We start from the raw sequence: 16,917 nt of genomic DNA on the forward strand, positions 1-16,917 counted from the left end.
AAGAGGTAATAGTTCAAAGCAATTGGGTGAGCAAGTGCGCGTTTTGGGTGAAGTTGGAGGAAACTTGGCGGGCGTGGCGCATAGAACAGGTGGCGCGACGCATTGGGGAGGCACGACACACTGGGAGAAATTGTCCAGTGCAAATCTGAATGGGCGCGGCGCACTGGCAGAGCACGGAACGTTGGGTATGCGGCGCGGTGCATACACCCGAAAGCCCAAAATTCGTTCAAAACTTTTCCAAATTGCCATTTAATCGTTTGGATTTTCTAGGTAGGATCGCCATCGTAATGTTTCATTCATTTTTGTGCCAATGTGATGGTGGTTTATAGTTTTTATTGGTTGAAATAAAAAATCTCAAACCCCACCTCTAAAATTCCTCAAGCCAATTGCTGTTAGGGTTGCAAATTCATTGTTTTGTTACCAAGGTTCCCCCTCCATCCCATTTTTCCCTTCTTTCCATCATTCCCTTCTCCCTCATTCCATTTCTCCTAAAATTTTATTCTTCCCTATCCCTAAAAATTACTAAACTGCTATTCTCAATTCCCTTCCACACCTTTACAAATGTAAAAACCCCAAACCCTACCTTAGATAAACTTTCCAAAACCCTCCTACATTTCCCTAAACAAAATGTATCCTAATATTCCATAACATCTTCATCTTTTCCCTCCCCTTCCTAACAGTCCCTTGTTGCATTTTTCCCCTTGGTGGTATAATTTGAATACATCACTAAAAAGAGCAGTTCAGCACAGTCTTCCTACACCAGCATCTTTTCTCTAAGGCAGTTGAAAAATAGTCATCATGGCATTTGAACATTCATCTGACTATGAAGTGGAAACCCAAAGTGACTCACCCTTGGAGAATAGGCACCCCGGAGGCCTCATAAAGGTGGAAAACATGTTAGAGAAGAACCGACCACCTTTACAGAATTGCAGGCCTGCCCTCTTTCCATGTTTTGTTTTCAGCAGCAGTCATGCTATGAGTTTTGTCAAAAGGTGGCTAGTGTTCAATTTCATCATGAGCTAGCTCGTCTTTTTGTGCTGCACTTACATGGAGATCAAGCTATCTTAGTTGGTGTCACCTTAACACTTACACCAGAATATGTCTCATTAGCAACCGACATACCCAACATTGGAGAACCATGGCGCAATAAGCAAAAGATTGACCGGCAGCATTATGAGCCATACATTAAAACCTGTTTCTTGAGGCATCTCAAGGGAGTGTTCCCATTCCGATATTTGAAAGATGAATATGCTCCACTAATGAAGTTGATCATGAAATATTTCAGTTGTGAGGGACGGTTCTCTCGTCTCTATGCTTATCACATTAGGTTTCTCATGCATTTCACCAGGGTACGGATGATGAACATTCCATATTTCATTTGCTGGATCATAGAGAGGATGACCACACTTGTGCAGCATAAAACACCTCAGCAGCAACTTAACAGTGTCTATCATTTTGCTCTTATTAAGATTTTGGTGGTTCATCAGCTTGGAGTACAGGGCATCACATGGGATGATTTCATCTCCCGTGACTTCTTTAGAGCTTCACAGGGATTATCAGAGGTTAAGCATGAAGGTCAACCTTCTCATCAGTATGAGCGCCATGAGACCGCGAGTGTGCCAGTATTCATCACATATCAGAGAGGCACCAGAAATTTGTTTGCAGCGGAAAAATGAGGGTTATCTCCACCTGAGGTGGAAGGGGCCTCGCTTCCTCCATCAGCATCACAGGTACAGGACAAAGGCAAGAGGCCAATTCAGGATGAGGGTCCTTCAGGTGAAAGAGAGACCAACTTCATTCTCATTCATGATGATGATACAGATACAGGCCCACAAAGTGCCAAACTTAGGGAGATCATCTAGGAGCAGAAAATAGAGATCCAAGCCTTATCCCTTGACTTGGAGAGATCTAAGTGGACCATGAAATACTTGGACCAGAGGAACAAACAACTTGAAGATTAGCAAGCAATCATGGAGCTACAAAACATACGCGAGCATTGCCAAGCTACACAAAGGAGAAGAATTGAGCTCACGTCATTGGAGCAAGAGATTAATGAGGATCGGGAGGCTAATCTTGAGAGAGTTAACATGCAATTAGAGAGGCTATTGGACAAGGCCGATAAGGATCATGCTTTGCTGAGACACATGGCTTTCCACTACATGGCACGAAACAAGGTCTGCAAGGCCCGAATTAGGAATTTGAAGGCAAAATTGAGGAAGGCAATAAGGAAGCAAAAGAGGCAAAGTGAGCTTGATCATCTTCAGATACTGGCTGAAGCCTCTTTAGCCTAGCATAACACTTAATGAATAAGCTCCAGCCCAAATTTCAAAAAATTTGGGGCATTTTTGACATTTTGGAAATTTTTTGTACAAAAAACAGGGTTTTTCTCCCTGTGCACTGCGCCACGTGGCGTGCTTTTGATAGGAAGCCCCAAACGGAAAAAAGTTTATATTTTTGTATATGTCATGAAAAATCATGTTGGTGCATGGCCAAGAAGTTTGGGCAAGTTTTGAGTCCCTAGGAGGTCAAAAAACACTCAAAAATCACCTTTCTGCCCCTATTTTGACACACAGGAAGTGGTCTTGGAAGATTGAAGTTTTGGAGGGGCAAATGGGCACCAAATTTAGAAATTCCACTTGGGTTAGAAAGTAGACAGGTAGGGATTTCCAAAAAGCACACTTGGGCTCAATTTGGACTTCAGGAAGTGCCTCAAAATCAGCCTCAAATTGGCGCGACGCACAGAGAAATTGGTGCGGCGCACAAACGATTTTTGCTCAATTTTTCACCTTCCAGCTCAGAAATTCGGCCAGTTTGACTAGTTTTGCTTTGTGATGTGATTTTTGATCTATCTTGATGTAATTGGATAAACATGATGTAATTTTGGCACTTATTTACTTGTTCTAGAGGATTCATTCACCAAAAAGTGAAAATTTAATGAATGAATCAGTTTCCTACCTTATAGAGGCAAGTTGTTTTGATTGCCTAGATTTTAGTGCTTTGTTTAGAATTAGTTCAAACAGCTCCTAGAATGATGAGCTCGACCCTAGAGGTAAGGGAATGGGTTGGGATAGTCTATATCATGTAATTCCCAAGTCATTTTCAGGGTTGGACACTTGGGATTGTTTTGGCATATCATTATACATTCTATCTCTGCATTTTTGGCTAATGAAAGACCAGGGTTTTGCAGCACTCTTTGGGATCCATGTGGCTTTATGTTTTGATGGTGTGCTTCTCTGAGTAATTGTAAGTTCATTAGTGTTATGTATATCATTTTCCTCTCTTTTCTTCTGAATTTGAACAAATGAGTGATTAAGGTGGAATCCATTAGTTGTTATGCTCTGCCTTTGAATTTGTTTAAATTTCCATGTTTTCATCTGTTTAAGGAGAATTCTTGAGACTCTCTTGCTCTCCTTAGCTCCTCACCAGTCCGATCTATTCATTCACTCAATTTAAAGCATCAAAATGATTGCCTTCCTTGCCCCAATTAGAACGCTGCAGAAACTGTACCTCATCCCCGAGCCCAATTTGTCTTTCCCTGTTTCCAACACAAAACCCCAAAAAACTCACAACAAACCCTTGTACTTAATACCTAGCCTAAGATTAGCTTGTATTACAGTCATCTCGAGCCCCATTGATTATATTTTTCCGATATCGACCCGGAGAGAGCCCTCTCCTGTCCTCGTAGGGCTAGCTACAAGGCTGAGCGTGGTTTGATGTGGACCTAGAACCTTGTCTTTTCAGCCTGATACAAATCTAGGCTCTGACACACGCTTATCCTTGCGTGAAAGTGCGTGTATACGCATATGCGGCTTCTGGACTGCTAACCTGCGTGTATACGTAGCTTGGTCAAAGGAAACCTGCATATACCTCTTTTTCCTTCATTCTGAGAGCCTGAAATGTGATCTATCATCTGAGTGAGTTGCCATCAAGGATAACACCTGTGTTATAGTGCCAAACTTCTGTCATAATGCTAACACACCCAACAAGTTTGATTTTAAAGGAGGAAAGGAAGAAAAGAGAGTGAAATAGCTGGAGAAGGATGAAATTTATTAGGAAGACCCAATTCGAGTTTCTGGGCTATCTATCTCCCAGACGTGCAAATTTTATAGGCAGTTGTTGGGGCCAAAATTCTGTCTATTGTAGGTCTAAAATTTTGTCATTGGGGGTCGAATTTCTACTATTGGGAGGCTAAAATTTTGGGTCAAAGATGATGTTGGGGATCTGTTACTTGGAGACTTTGTCAAAGATCATCTATTGAAGGGAAGGGCTGACTTGGTGGTCATAGGAGGTCTTTGTCTAGTTCTAATAAGTCTAGAAGTGTCTAATCTTGATATGAATCTACTAAAGGAAGAGTTTGACTGGGTTTTCCCCTTATAATGGTTTTCCACTGGCTGAGTGCCTACATCTTGTGTCCCTTATTCTTGTGATCTTCATATACATATAAATTGGTAATTGCTTGATGAGAGGTAAACTAATAAAGAAGTGAAATAAGACAACATAATTCACAAGTAATTATCAAGAAAGAGGAATAAAACCCTAATTACTATAAGAATTCATTTCTCAACAATTGCTTCATAACCATAATACTTCTTTGGCCTCTTTCTTTCCCCGAAGGTCCCATGAAGTGCAACATGTCCTTCACTTTCCCTCAATATTATTTCACTCTAGGCAGGTCTCTTTCTAGTCTCAGATACAATGGATCTTGGAGATTCAACAAGTTCATGATCTCTCGATAAAAAAAAGGGTTGAACGTTTTAAGCATGCTTGGAGTGGAAGATATATATCTAATTTAGTTTATAGGTAGAGATGAAGCATCTTATGTAAAGATGGTTGGGAGGACATCTAGCTGGCCTATTTATTGATGTTTATATCTTGAAGAGGGAGGGTGGACTAAGGGAACTCAATCTTTATCCATTCTAGGTACCATCGTGCTTTTAAGCTCTACCACCAACCCATGGATTTATGTGTGTATCCAAGGCCGAAGCTCCATGTCCAATGCCACCCTCCCTCTTCAAGATCTAAACATCAATAAATAGGTTAGCTAGATGTCCTCCCAACCATCTTTCCATAAGATTCTTCATCTCTACTTATAAACTAAATTAGATATATATCTACCACTCCAAGCATGCTTCAAATGTTAAACCCTTTTTCATACTAAGCAATGCCTTCATGCAAGCTCCCATCACTATCCTCCTCAGAAATTTGGTGTTCTCAACACTCTAGCCATTAGAGCTCTGAGGATTTCTGATGAGAGTCACTTTGAAAGTGAAAAATCCCATATGCTTGAATATTTTGAAGATAATAGCTATAATAGGCACCTAGGTCTCAAATATTTTCGAAAAGCTAGCCTTGAACCTAAGCCAAAAAAGGATCCCCCTAATTTTGCAAATTTCGTGCATCTTCCTTTCATTCCCAGAACCACTGACAAGATCACATGCATTCTTAGTAAGAATAAGGTGCATGCTTCCTTTAAGCCCCTCAACACTATCCAAAGCTCCCTTAAGTCGGTCAAGGATCATGTTGACCCCAAATATATGGAAGGTGTTTACTTAGTCCCTTGCTCATGTGGAACACCCTATATTGGAGAAACGAGTCATTCCATCAAGAAAAGGATCCAAGAGCATGTGACAGATATTAGGCATAATAGATCCCACTCATCTGCCTTATTTGAGCATGCGTCTAATACTAAACACCACATATGGTTTTAGCCAAAATTAATCACCTCCATCATAGGAAGTTCAGGGAGGCTTTAGAAATTGAGAAGCATGGTAACAATCTGAATAGAGATGAAGGTTTGGAAAATTAGCAGCAACTAGATCCCTGCTCTCCATTCCTAGATTTTGATTTATGTTATGATCTTCTCTTTTTATTTGTATTATGATTTTATGTTTTTATAATAGGATTCCTTGAAACATTATTATAATTAGTTTCCTTTGATTTTCTATTAGTTTTTTAGATCGTTGAAATTCCTTTATTTGGTTTATATATATATATATATATATATATATATATATATATATATATATGTTGGAAATTGTAAATTTCTTAATTCTTCATTTTGACTTTTTTTCATTGTTTATATTTATATATAGAATTGTTAGATTTTTGGTAAATTTGTATTACTCATTAATTTTGTTTTTGAATTCCTTTATTTACTCCATAATTTTAGCATTTCATCTTTATATTTTTATATATTCCTTACTTTCCAATTTTATGAGGATGTCTTTGAACATTTGAATTATCATGTAATTATTCATTTTATTTTCATTTTACTTTGACTTTTTAACAGATCAATTTGTCCACCTTTATATATATATATATATATATATATATATATATATATATATATATATATATATATATATATATATCTATATATATATATATTGTTAATGTTAGATCAGGTACTCCACCTTTGCCCTGATGATGAACCACAGTGGATGGTTCAAAACGTTGGCTCCAAGAAAATATTTGATGTGATATCTCTGAAAAATTTCTCTTCTAAACATTATGGATCATTGAAGTCTAAACTCAGAAAAAGTTCATGATCATTAGAGTCTTCATAAGGATCTTGATCCACCAGTTTAGGTTTTTTAGATTTTGATTCCACATTATTTGGAACTACTCACATCTCATCATCAAATTATAAGTGTGAACCCATGGAATTCCAGAAATCAACATCCTCATCAAAGATAACATCCTTTCAAGTTTTAATATAACTTTTTCCTCGAACATAACCCCTAAATGCCTTTGAATTTTCACTTTACCCAACAAAAGTTCCTTTATTCCTGAAAGGTTCGATGTTAGTCCTTTTCTCCTTGGTCATATGGACATAAACAAGATGACCAAAGATTATCAAATGGTCAAAATTAGGTCTTTCACTTGTAAATACTTATTTAGGAGTCTTGTAGTCCAAGATTCCATGTGGGCAACTATTTTGAACATAAACAATTATTCTTGCATATTCTCCCAATTATAGTTCCGTTATTCCTTTCAACAATTCCATTTTGTGCCAGATAGTACAAAACTATAAGCTCCCTCTTTATTCAAGCATCCCTATATAAAGAAATAAATTCCTTGGATACATATTCTCCTCCATTGTCAGATTTTAAAGTATTGATCCTTCTTCTTGTAGAATTTTCAACCTGTGCCTTGAATTCCCAAAAATTTTCAAATAATTAATCCTTGGATTTTAAGAGAGAAATCCATGCCTTGCAAGAGTAATCATGAATAAAAGAGACATAATACAAATTGCCTCCAAAGGTCTTGTCAGACATATGCCCACAAACATCAAAGTGTATAAGAGGCAAGATTCCCTTGGATCTACTATCATTACTAGTACATCTTCCTTTAATATTCCTCCCAAGGGCACTTCCTTTGCAAACTCCATCATGTTCACTATTGATTTTAGGTACACCTTTTACAAAAGATCTCAATATAGATAAATATTTATAATGAATATGAGCATAAATTTGATGTTATAGCTCACAAAGATCAATGGTGTTGTGTAATAAGGCTTGGATTGAGCGACCAAGGAGACGATATAGGCCTCCAATTCATACACCAATGACTTTAGTAGATTCAATAGAGGAATCCTGTTATGAAACCAGCTCAAGAAAAGATAGAAAAGATAGATCAACGCCTTAGAATTCAGCCTCTTCAAGGGGGAAACCTCCTTTACATTACATAAATGAACAATTATTGGATGATACAAATGAAAAGACCTCTTTTCTATATATAGGAGTCTAAGGGGTCATAACATAACTAGAGCCGACATAACAATAATAATGTAAGGGCACAATAATAACAATAGTGGGCTTCTATGGGGCACATTAGTAACAATATGGGCACTACATGGGTACATAAATATAATAAGTGGGTTGTACTAATAACAATAAGGGGTTACACTAGCAGTATAGGGGCCTAACATGCCCCTCCCCTTCAAAAAGCGTTGTCCTCAACGCTTGAGTAGTTCTTGATGCTTCTGTATAAAATTCTTGTCTTCCCATGTGGAATCTTCAGTGGGTAAGTTCTTCCACTTGATGAGATACTCTGAAATTGATCGATTTCGTAGCTGTCGGGTTCTTGTTTCTGTGATTGCTCCAGGTTCCAATATGATTTTTCCTTCCTTTTCAATATCTAGAAATATTGTTTGAATTGGGATCTTTTGCAAGTTTTGAATAAGTGGCCATACTTCTTTGTCCTTCTTCCATTCATCCCTTGCTTCGTTTATCCAATCTGGTTGGATAATAGAAATAGCACAAAACAATGCTTCCACATCCTCATCCTTGAAGAGTCTTCCCATTCGGTAAGGTCGCCATTTTTAAAGTGCATGTAGTATTGCCAACGTTTCCTTCTCATAAATAGCTTGCTTTAGATGTAGCAGTAAAAATACCCAATCGCCTACATCAAAACATTTTTCACTATGATGTTGATCTCCTTGTTGATTCATTTGATTTTGCACCTGAAGTGGCGCTATCCTTTAAAAGTTGGAGAACTTGTTTTTGATGCTCGATGTGATCTTTCACTGCTTGAACCTTTTTATTCTTGATATGTCCTTCTATCTTTAGATTTTGAGGAGTGGTAATTTCTTCCAATCCTTTACAAGATATGGTCGGATTCATTTTTTGACGCTCGATGTGATATTTCACTTCTTGAACATTTTTCTTCTTGATATGTCCTTCTGTCTCGCTAGTTTGAGGAGTGGTAATTCTGACCAGTGAATTACAAGATATGGTTGGATTCATTTCTTCTTTCTTGATGTGATCTTTCACTTCTTGCACCTTTTTCTTCTTGATATTTCCTTCTATCTTGAGAGTTTGAGGAGTGGTCATTCTTGCCAATAGTTTACAAGATATGTTCTGATTCATTTCTTCTTTATTTGGGGTCGGGTCCTGTCATATATCCTCTTCTTTTGATGTTTCTTGATCCTTTTCTTCCTCCTCTTCATACTCTATGTAAAATAATTTCTTCTCAACACACTTATGACCTTTAGTGCATTTGCTATCACAATTTTAACAAAGCCCTTTTTCTCTTTTTTCTTCCAATTGTTGTGGTGTAACCCTTGTAGGTTGTGAAAGGCGAGGAGGAACAACACGTCCATCTTTATAGTTGTGAGGGGTAGATTTCCTTGTTGCCATAATTTTACTTTAAAATATGTCACAAAGCCCTTTTACTCTTTCCAATTGTTGTGGTGTTGCTCTAAAGAAGGTGTTGCTCTTTGTATCCTCATAATGTGCTATCATTTCCTCCGTGAGAATTGACCACGTAACAAGTTTTTTACGAGAACAAAGCCCTTTATACCATAAAAATTGATCTGGTTCTAAATATGAAGATGCAATACATACATTTTGTAGTAGTGGTACACCATGTAGATCAAAATATTGCTCCATCTGAAGTATCCAATTTACCGGATCCTTGCCATCAAACTTCCTCATCTTGCTTTTTCTTGATTTTAGGACCTCGAACTTGAAACGATTGTAACTCTGTACTTGCGATATTTAAGTTCTGAAATTGCTACCTGTAGTAGCCCTCTGTGTCTTCTTTCCAATGCCACCAGTCTGATCCAAATTGGATTCCCCAAAAAAGAGTTATGCACAATCTCCCAAGATGACCTGATTATAGACATTTCCAGAAGAGTGAACTTGTATGAAGTGCCACGTGTCAATTTTTCGACCTATGGATCTGAAAAATGCATACAATAAACTAAAGTCCATCCTCTTTCTATACCTTCTTACGAAATTTCAATCCAATGCTCAAAGAGAAAGTTATGACTATTTTTCCCAGGTCACCTGTTTTGAATGTAATTCAGGAGTCTGCAAAAAGACCAACTTCCTCAGATCCTATCTCCGCAAATATCACGTGAAAAGCTCTGACATTCGGACCCAAGGTTCAACGCGACTTCTTCGCAAATGGGTTTTTGTTGCAACTTCTGAAATGTCACAGAAAAAAATTTATAGCGAAAATGCCATGATGACCTGTTTGGAGCAGCGAAACCCTAGAATCCAAAGCTCTGATACCAAATGTTATGAAACCAGCTGAAGAAAAGATAGAAAAGATAGATCAACGCCTTAGAATTCAGCCTCTTCGAGGGGGAAACCTCCTTTACATTACATAAATGAACAATTATTGGATGATACAAATGAAAAGACCTCCTTTCTATATATAGGAGTCTAAGGGTTCATAACATAACCAGAGCCGACATAACAATAATAATGTAAGGGCACAATAATAACAATAGTGGGCTTCTATGGGGCACATTAGTAACAATATGGGCACTACATGGGTACATCAATATGATAAGTGGGTTGTACTAATAACAATAAGGGGTTACACTAGCAGTATAGGGGCCTAACAATTCCTACTTCCATACTAGAAATTTCCCATACACAAAAGCAATTAGATATCCTTTGTCTTCAAGAGATGAAATGGACAACAAATTCTTCTCTAAAATAGGAATATATAAAATATTGTTAATAGATACTATTATGAATATAATTTATATAGAAATAATATGATATTAAATAATAATAAACAATCTTAATAATTATTAATTAGCGATTAGTATAGAAGAGGCATGTATCTTGTTGAAAAATGTGTAATTAGGCTCAGTCTTTGTAAATATGAAATTCACTTTTGATTCTTGTATTTTGTAAAATGAAGGAAAAATTACTATTGTTATTTTTGGAGCATGGGTTTCATGCTCAAGGTATTTTATTTTAGAGTTCAAGCACCCATTGAAGCTTCTAGGTTTTTCTTAGGTCAAGAAGTCAAAAGAGTCATTGACGTAAGTTGAAGACCCCATCAGGAACATTATAACTTGTAAAAATAATTATTTTTGTATTTAAAAGTGTCAAAATACCCTTCAAGACCAAGTCATCCTGGAAGCTAAGAATTTGACCTATTTTGAGGAGCCACATCCACCTTAGAAACCTATATAAAGGAGGGAACTCGACCTCATTTGGATACATTCACTTTTCACTAATATAAGTGAAGGAGAAGCACAAGAAGGCTAGAAAAGAAGGAGAATGAAGAAAGAAGTTTATAGGCTAATTCTCTCTCACACATGCAAAGAAGGAAGGCTAGGGTTTGCTGCTTCAAGGTAAAAATTCTCTATCTGCTAGAAGAGTATCAAAGTTACCAGAAGAAGGACATATTAAGTCACCTTCTAGCCATAGAAAAGAAAGCAAGTCAAGCGAAGTTTCTGGGAGCCCTTGGAAGGATACATTGAACTTATACACGTGGATGTAGTAGCAATTGCAGGGGGGCAAAAATTTCAGACTTATAGTACAGGCCGAAATTCTGAAGTTGGGGTTCGAAGTTGTGCTACTAGAAGAGATTTGATTGGGTTTGACTTGGAAAAAAGAATCACATCATCAAGAGAGGTTAGAATTGGTGTTGGAAGGGTATTGGTCCTGGTCTAGAGGTCTTGGAATTCGTCAATTGAAGAATATATAATAAGAGAAGAGATTTACGAGTTTTCCTCTCAAGTGGAGAGGTTTTAGCCCTAACCTGCAACCTATATCTTGTGTTATTATGTACTATTGTTCTTTTGTTTTGGTAGTTGTTTGATGATAAGAACAAATAGAATAATAAGAGAAGAAGATAATAAATAAGAAAAATAAAAAATATATCACAAGGAATTATCATAGAAGGAGAAATCATCCTAACCACTTCCCTGTAGATTTCTCAACATGGAATTAGAGCTAAGGTTGGCTAAGGGCAGAATGAAGATCTCTACTACATTGAATAAGTTCCTAAAGAAGTGTAAGAAGATGGAAAGTCATCTTAAGAAGGGCATCAAATAAGTATGGGATCTCTTATTTTCTCTTAAAAAGGAAGTGACCAAGACATCTACAAAGGACGAAGAACTATTCTCATCGCTCACAAGCACATTTCAAGATGAAAATATTTGGGTAATCGACAATGAAGCTTCAGGACATATGACTGGTCAACACAAGAAACTAAATACATTGTCAAGAGGAAAGTCCTCTCACTCTGTTGAGCTTGGTGACAAAAAGAGCTACCTTGTAAGAGGAATTGGACCTACCTCGCTAGAGCTAGAGAATGGAGGAAATATTCATCTCAACAAGATCCTGTTCATTATATATTTTCATAAGAATCTTCTTTCCCTTTTATGTATAGAAGATAAGCGGGATATAGTTTATTTCATAGATGTAAAGGTTGTAGTATGGGGTAAAAATTCAGGCATAGAAGATGCAAGGATGATTGGGATCCATGAAGGAAGAATTTATGGATTGTTAACTTGCCTTTCTCAAGCTTTGGTTCACCATGAAGTTATCCCATGTAAAATTTGGCATAGAATATTTGGTCATCTTCACTACAAAATCTTACCAACCCTAAATTCAATAGGGAATGGGATCCTCGAACTAAAAGAAGATCATGAAGGAGTGTGCAAGGGATGTGCATTAGGTAGAAACACCAAAATACCGTTTGGAAGCAGTGCTTCAAGGTCAACATAAATTCTAGATCACATTCATTCCAATGATCATGGTCTTATGACTCCAAACTATCTTGGAGGTCATCTATATTATGTAAAATTCATTGATGACGATTCTAGTAAAACTTCGATTTATTTAATGAAATCCAAGGATGAATTATTTATCAAATTTCAAGAATTCAAAGTTGAAGTAGAGAACCCTATAGAAAGGAGAATCAAGATTTTAAGGTCTAATAATGGAGGAGAATACACATCCAAGGAGATTATAGCCTTCTATAAGGAGTATGAGATTAAGAGAGAGTTGACAGTCCCATATAGTCCCGAGAAAAATGGAGTTGTAGAACAAAATAACTGATCCATTGAAGAAAATGTAAAATGCATGTTACATGATCAAGAATTGCTGAATTTTATGAGGGGTGAAGCTACTAAGACAATTGTATGCATAAAAAATCGAAGTCCCCACAGGTCACTAGATAACATGACTCTTGAAAAGAATTCACTAGGAAGAAAAAAAGTATAGATCATCTCCAATTTTTTGGTTGTCATGTCTATATTCACATATTGAAGGACAAGAGAAAGAAGTTGGATCCTTCAGGCATGAAGGGGACATTTGTTGGCTACAAAAATTATTCTAAGGCCTATAGGATCTACATAAAAGGAGGACACCAAACATAAATTTGTCAAGGTGTCATATTTGATGAAATTATTGCATTTAAGAAATCTAAGGATCTACCTATGGACTCTGATGATGAAGAACTTCCTGTGTTTGAAGAGGAAGGTACTAGGGAGGAAGAAGAATCAAATCATGAATATGAAGGCCCCATTCAACCCATACAAACTATGGTCATCCACGAGAATAGAAAGAGACCTAACTAGTAGAAATATGCTCTATCAGATGTAGAGGGACACATAGTAGCTAAAGGCACATTCATGTAAAGTAAGAAACCCAAAATATATTCAGGATATGTAGCATACATGAAAAAGTTAATGAGATAAAATCCATCCACCTTTGAAGAAGATTTCAATCATCAAGAATGGAAGGATTCCATGAATGAAGAGTATCAATTGATAATAAAGAATGGGGTTTGGGAGATCATACCTAGGCTTGAAGACAAATCTGTGGTGACTTCCAAATGGCTTTACAAGATTAAACACATGGAAAATGGAATTATTCATAAGTATAAGGTAAGATTTGTGGTAGGGGATTATCTCAACAAGAAGGAATCTATTATGAAGAGACATTTTCTATAGCAACAAGGTATACAACTATACACTCACTTGTCTCTTTGGCAACATTGATGGGACGGAACATTCATCAGATTGATGTCAATACTGCATTCTTGAATGGAACAATTGATGAAGAAGTCTATATAGAGAAACCCTTGGAATTTTTACTCAAAGATAGAGAGGTTTATATTTCCAGGTTGAATAAGGCATTATATGGCCTTAAGAAAGCACCAAGGGCATGGTATACAAGGATGGATACATATCTTCAAAGATTGGGCTTCACAAAGAGTTCTGTTGATCTCAATCTCTATATCAAGGTTGTGAAGGATGAGCCTGTAATCATTCTTCTATATGTGTATGATCTTCTCTTGATAGGTGTAGAATTTTGAATCCAAGAATGTAAGAAGAAACTAGAAACATAATTCGATATGAAGGACTTTGGGTTGATGCACTACTATTTGGGACTAGAAGTCTGCCAAGGGATATGATGAGATTTATCTAGGTCAAGGAAAGTATGTGATAAAGATGCTGAAGAGGTTTGACATGATGGATTACAAACCTATGAAAACCTCCATGATCACAAACTTGAAAGGGATAAGGAGTTTCAAATAGAGCCTAGTGGATTTGATTAGGTATAAATAATCGATTGACTCACTAATGTACTTGGTGAATACTTGACCAGACATATGTTTTTTAGTGAATGTTCTCAGTCAGTTCCAAGTGGATATAAAGCATGATCACTAGATAATAGGCAAGCACATTCTAAGGTACCTATAACGAACAATCCACTACTTCCTAAAATATGATAGGAGGAATGATGTCCACTTGATTAGATATACAAATTCCAACCTGGGAGGAAGTGAGAAGGATGGAAGAAGCACTATACGAGGAAGTTTCAATTTGGGATCCTCCACGGTCTAGTGGATGAGATGAAAGTAAGAATCGGTTGCTTCGAGTAGTGATGAGGCTGAATACATTGAAACCTGTGAAGTAATAAGAGAATTTGTCTGGTTAAGGAAGTTATTGTCTGATTTGTTTGAAGGACCAATGGACCCTATAATGGTACAATGTGATCACACCAACAATATAAGGTTTTCTAAAGACCCAATATTTCATGGAAATACAGATCATATAAACAACAAGTATCACTTCATTCAGAAGCTAGTACAAGATGGTGTATTAAAACTACTGTATATCTCCACTGATGAAAAAGTAGCTGATATATTGACAAAATCTCTTCCTGATATGAAACTTGTGTATTTGAGAGACAAGCTTGGTGTGGTTGATAGATCCTTCTTATTTGAGAGGGGGAGATAGGAACATCATTCTTGTCTTCACTTGGGAAGAAAGAATGGAGGATTGAGTAAGAACATGGAATTCTATACTCTTTGAGGATGGGGTAGGGAATCCAAGATAAGAGAAGTCGAGGACCAATATTCTTTGAGGATTGGCTATCCAAGATAAGAATAGTCTTGGAAGTACATGCTCTGTGAACACTCGAGTGGAGTATGTGCCTTGAGAGGTAATGATGATGGTGTCTATAAATCATTGGTATCACTAATATTGTGCTCTGATCCTTTGGAGAGATAAATTTGTTAGTCAAGGCCTTGCTATGTGACAATGATATCTGTTATGATGCTAAACATATGGGTTACCAATACGACCCTTCTTATGATATTTATTCAGATTGAGAATGTCCATATACCATTTATGAATACCTCCATAGTTAAGAGGGAGTGTTGAAAAACGTGTAACTCATTTCAGTATTCATAAATATGAAATGTACTTTTGATTATTATATTTTGTAAAATCAAAGAAAAATTACTTTTGTTATTTTTGGAGCATGGATTTCATGCTCAAAGTATTTTATTTTAGAGGTCAAGCACCCATTGAGTGGTTTTAGGGTTTTCCCAAGTTAAGAAGTCAAAATATTCATTGTCATAAGTTGAAGACCCCATCAGGCACATTGTAACTTGCAAAAAGAATTTTTTTTGTATTTAAAAGTGTCAAAATACCCTTCAAGTCCAAGTCGACGTGGTAGCTAAGAAGTTGACCTATTTTGAGGAGTCATGTCCACCTTAGAAACCTATATAAAGGAGGGAACTCAACCTCATTTGGAAACATTCACTTCTCACTCATCTAAGTGAAGGAGAATCACAAGAAGGCTAGCAAAGAAGGAGGATGGAGAAAGAAGTTTCTGGGCTAATTCTCCCTCACACGCGCAAAGAAGGAAGGCTAGGGTTTGCTACTTCAAGGTCAACATTCTCTATCTGATGGAAGAGGATCAAAGTTGTTGGAAGAAGGAACTATTAGGTCACCCTCTAGCCCTATACAAGAAGGTACGTTAATCAAAGTTGTTGGGATGCCTTGGAAGGCTAAATTTTTCTCACATGTGTGGATGCACTAGCAATTGCAGAAAACTAAAAATTTCAGACCTGCAGTAGAGGCCGAAATTCTGAAGTTGGGGATCGAAGTTGTGCTACTAGAAGAGATTTGATTGGGTTTTCCTTGAAAAAACTAAGCACATCATTAGGATAGGTCAAACTTGTTTTGGAAGGGTAAATGTCTTGGTTGAAAGGTCTTGGAATTCATCAATTGAAGAAATCTATAAGAAGAGAAGAGATTTATGAGATTTCCTCTCAACTGGAGAGGTTTTGGCCCTGGCTTGCAACCTATATATTGTGTTCTTGTGTATTAGTTCTTCTTGTTTTGGTAGTCTTTTGATGATAAGAACCAAAATAATAATAGGAGAAGAAGATAATAAAGAAGAAAAAGTAAAAAGATATCACAAGCACTTATCATAGAAAGAGAAACCATCCTAACTACTGCCCTATGGATTTCTCAACATCTCTAAGAACATGACCATTCATGAAGGGGCACATGTTTCGTCATGCAAAAGGTATGCATATGTTATTTATTTCATCATCCTTTTCCTTTAATTGTATCTCTTTTGTATCCTAAAATGTTAATATATCAAAGGATTATGGTAAGAATGAGGAAATCACCTGTAATTACAATTTCACTGATCGTATCCTTCTTTATGCAAGAAAAAGACGAAATGGGACAATTGTTGTTCCCTAACCAAGGAACAATGAGAAAGCAGCAAGATAAGGAAGGGTGCAACAGTTACAGATACGTCCAAAAGAGAATCAAACAGGATCAGTGCAAGGAGGGAAAAAGTGCCTGAACTTAGAAACATGTGTGAATCCCTCAGGATTGAGAGATCCTGA

This window comes from Pinus tabuliformis, chromosome 2_2, assembly GCF_031772625.1.
Source record: "Pinus tabuliformis cultivar Carrire ecotype Pingquan chromosome 2_2, CPIR1, whole genome shotgun sequence".
NCBI classification, from domain to species: domain Eukaryota; kingdom Viridiplantae; phylum Streptophyta; class Pinopsida; order Pinales; family Pinaceae; genus Pinus; species Pinus tabuliformis.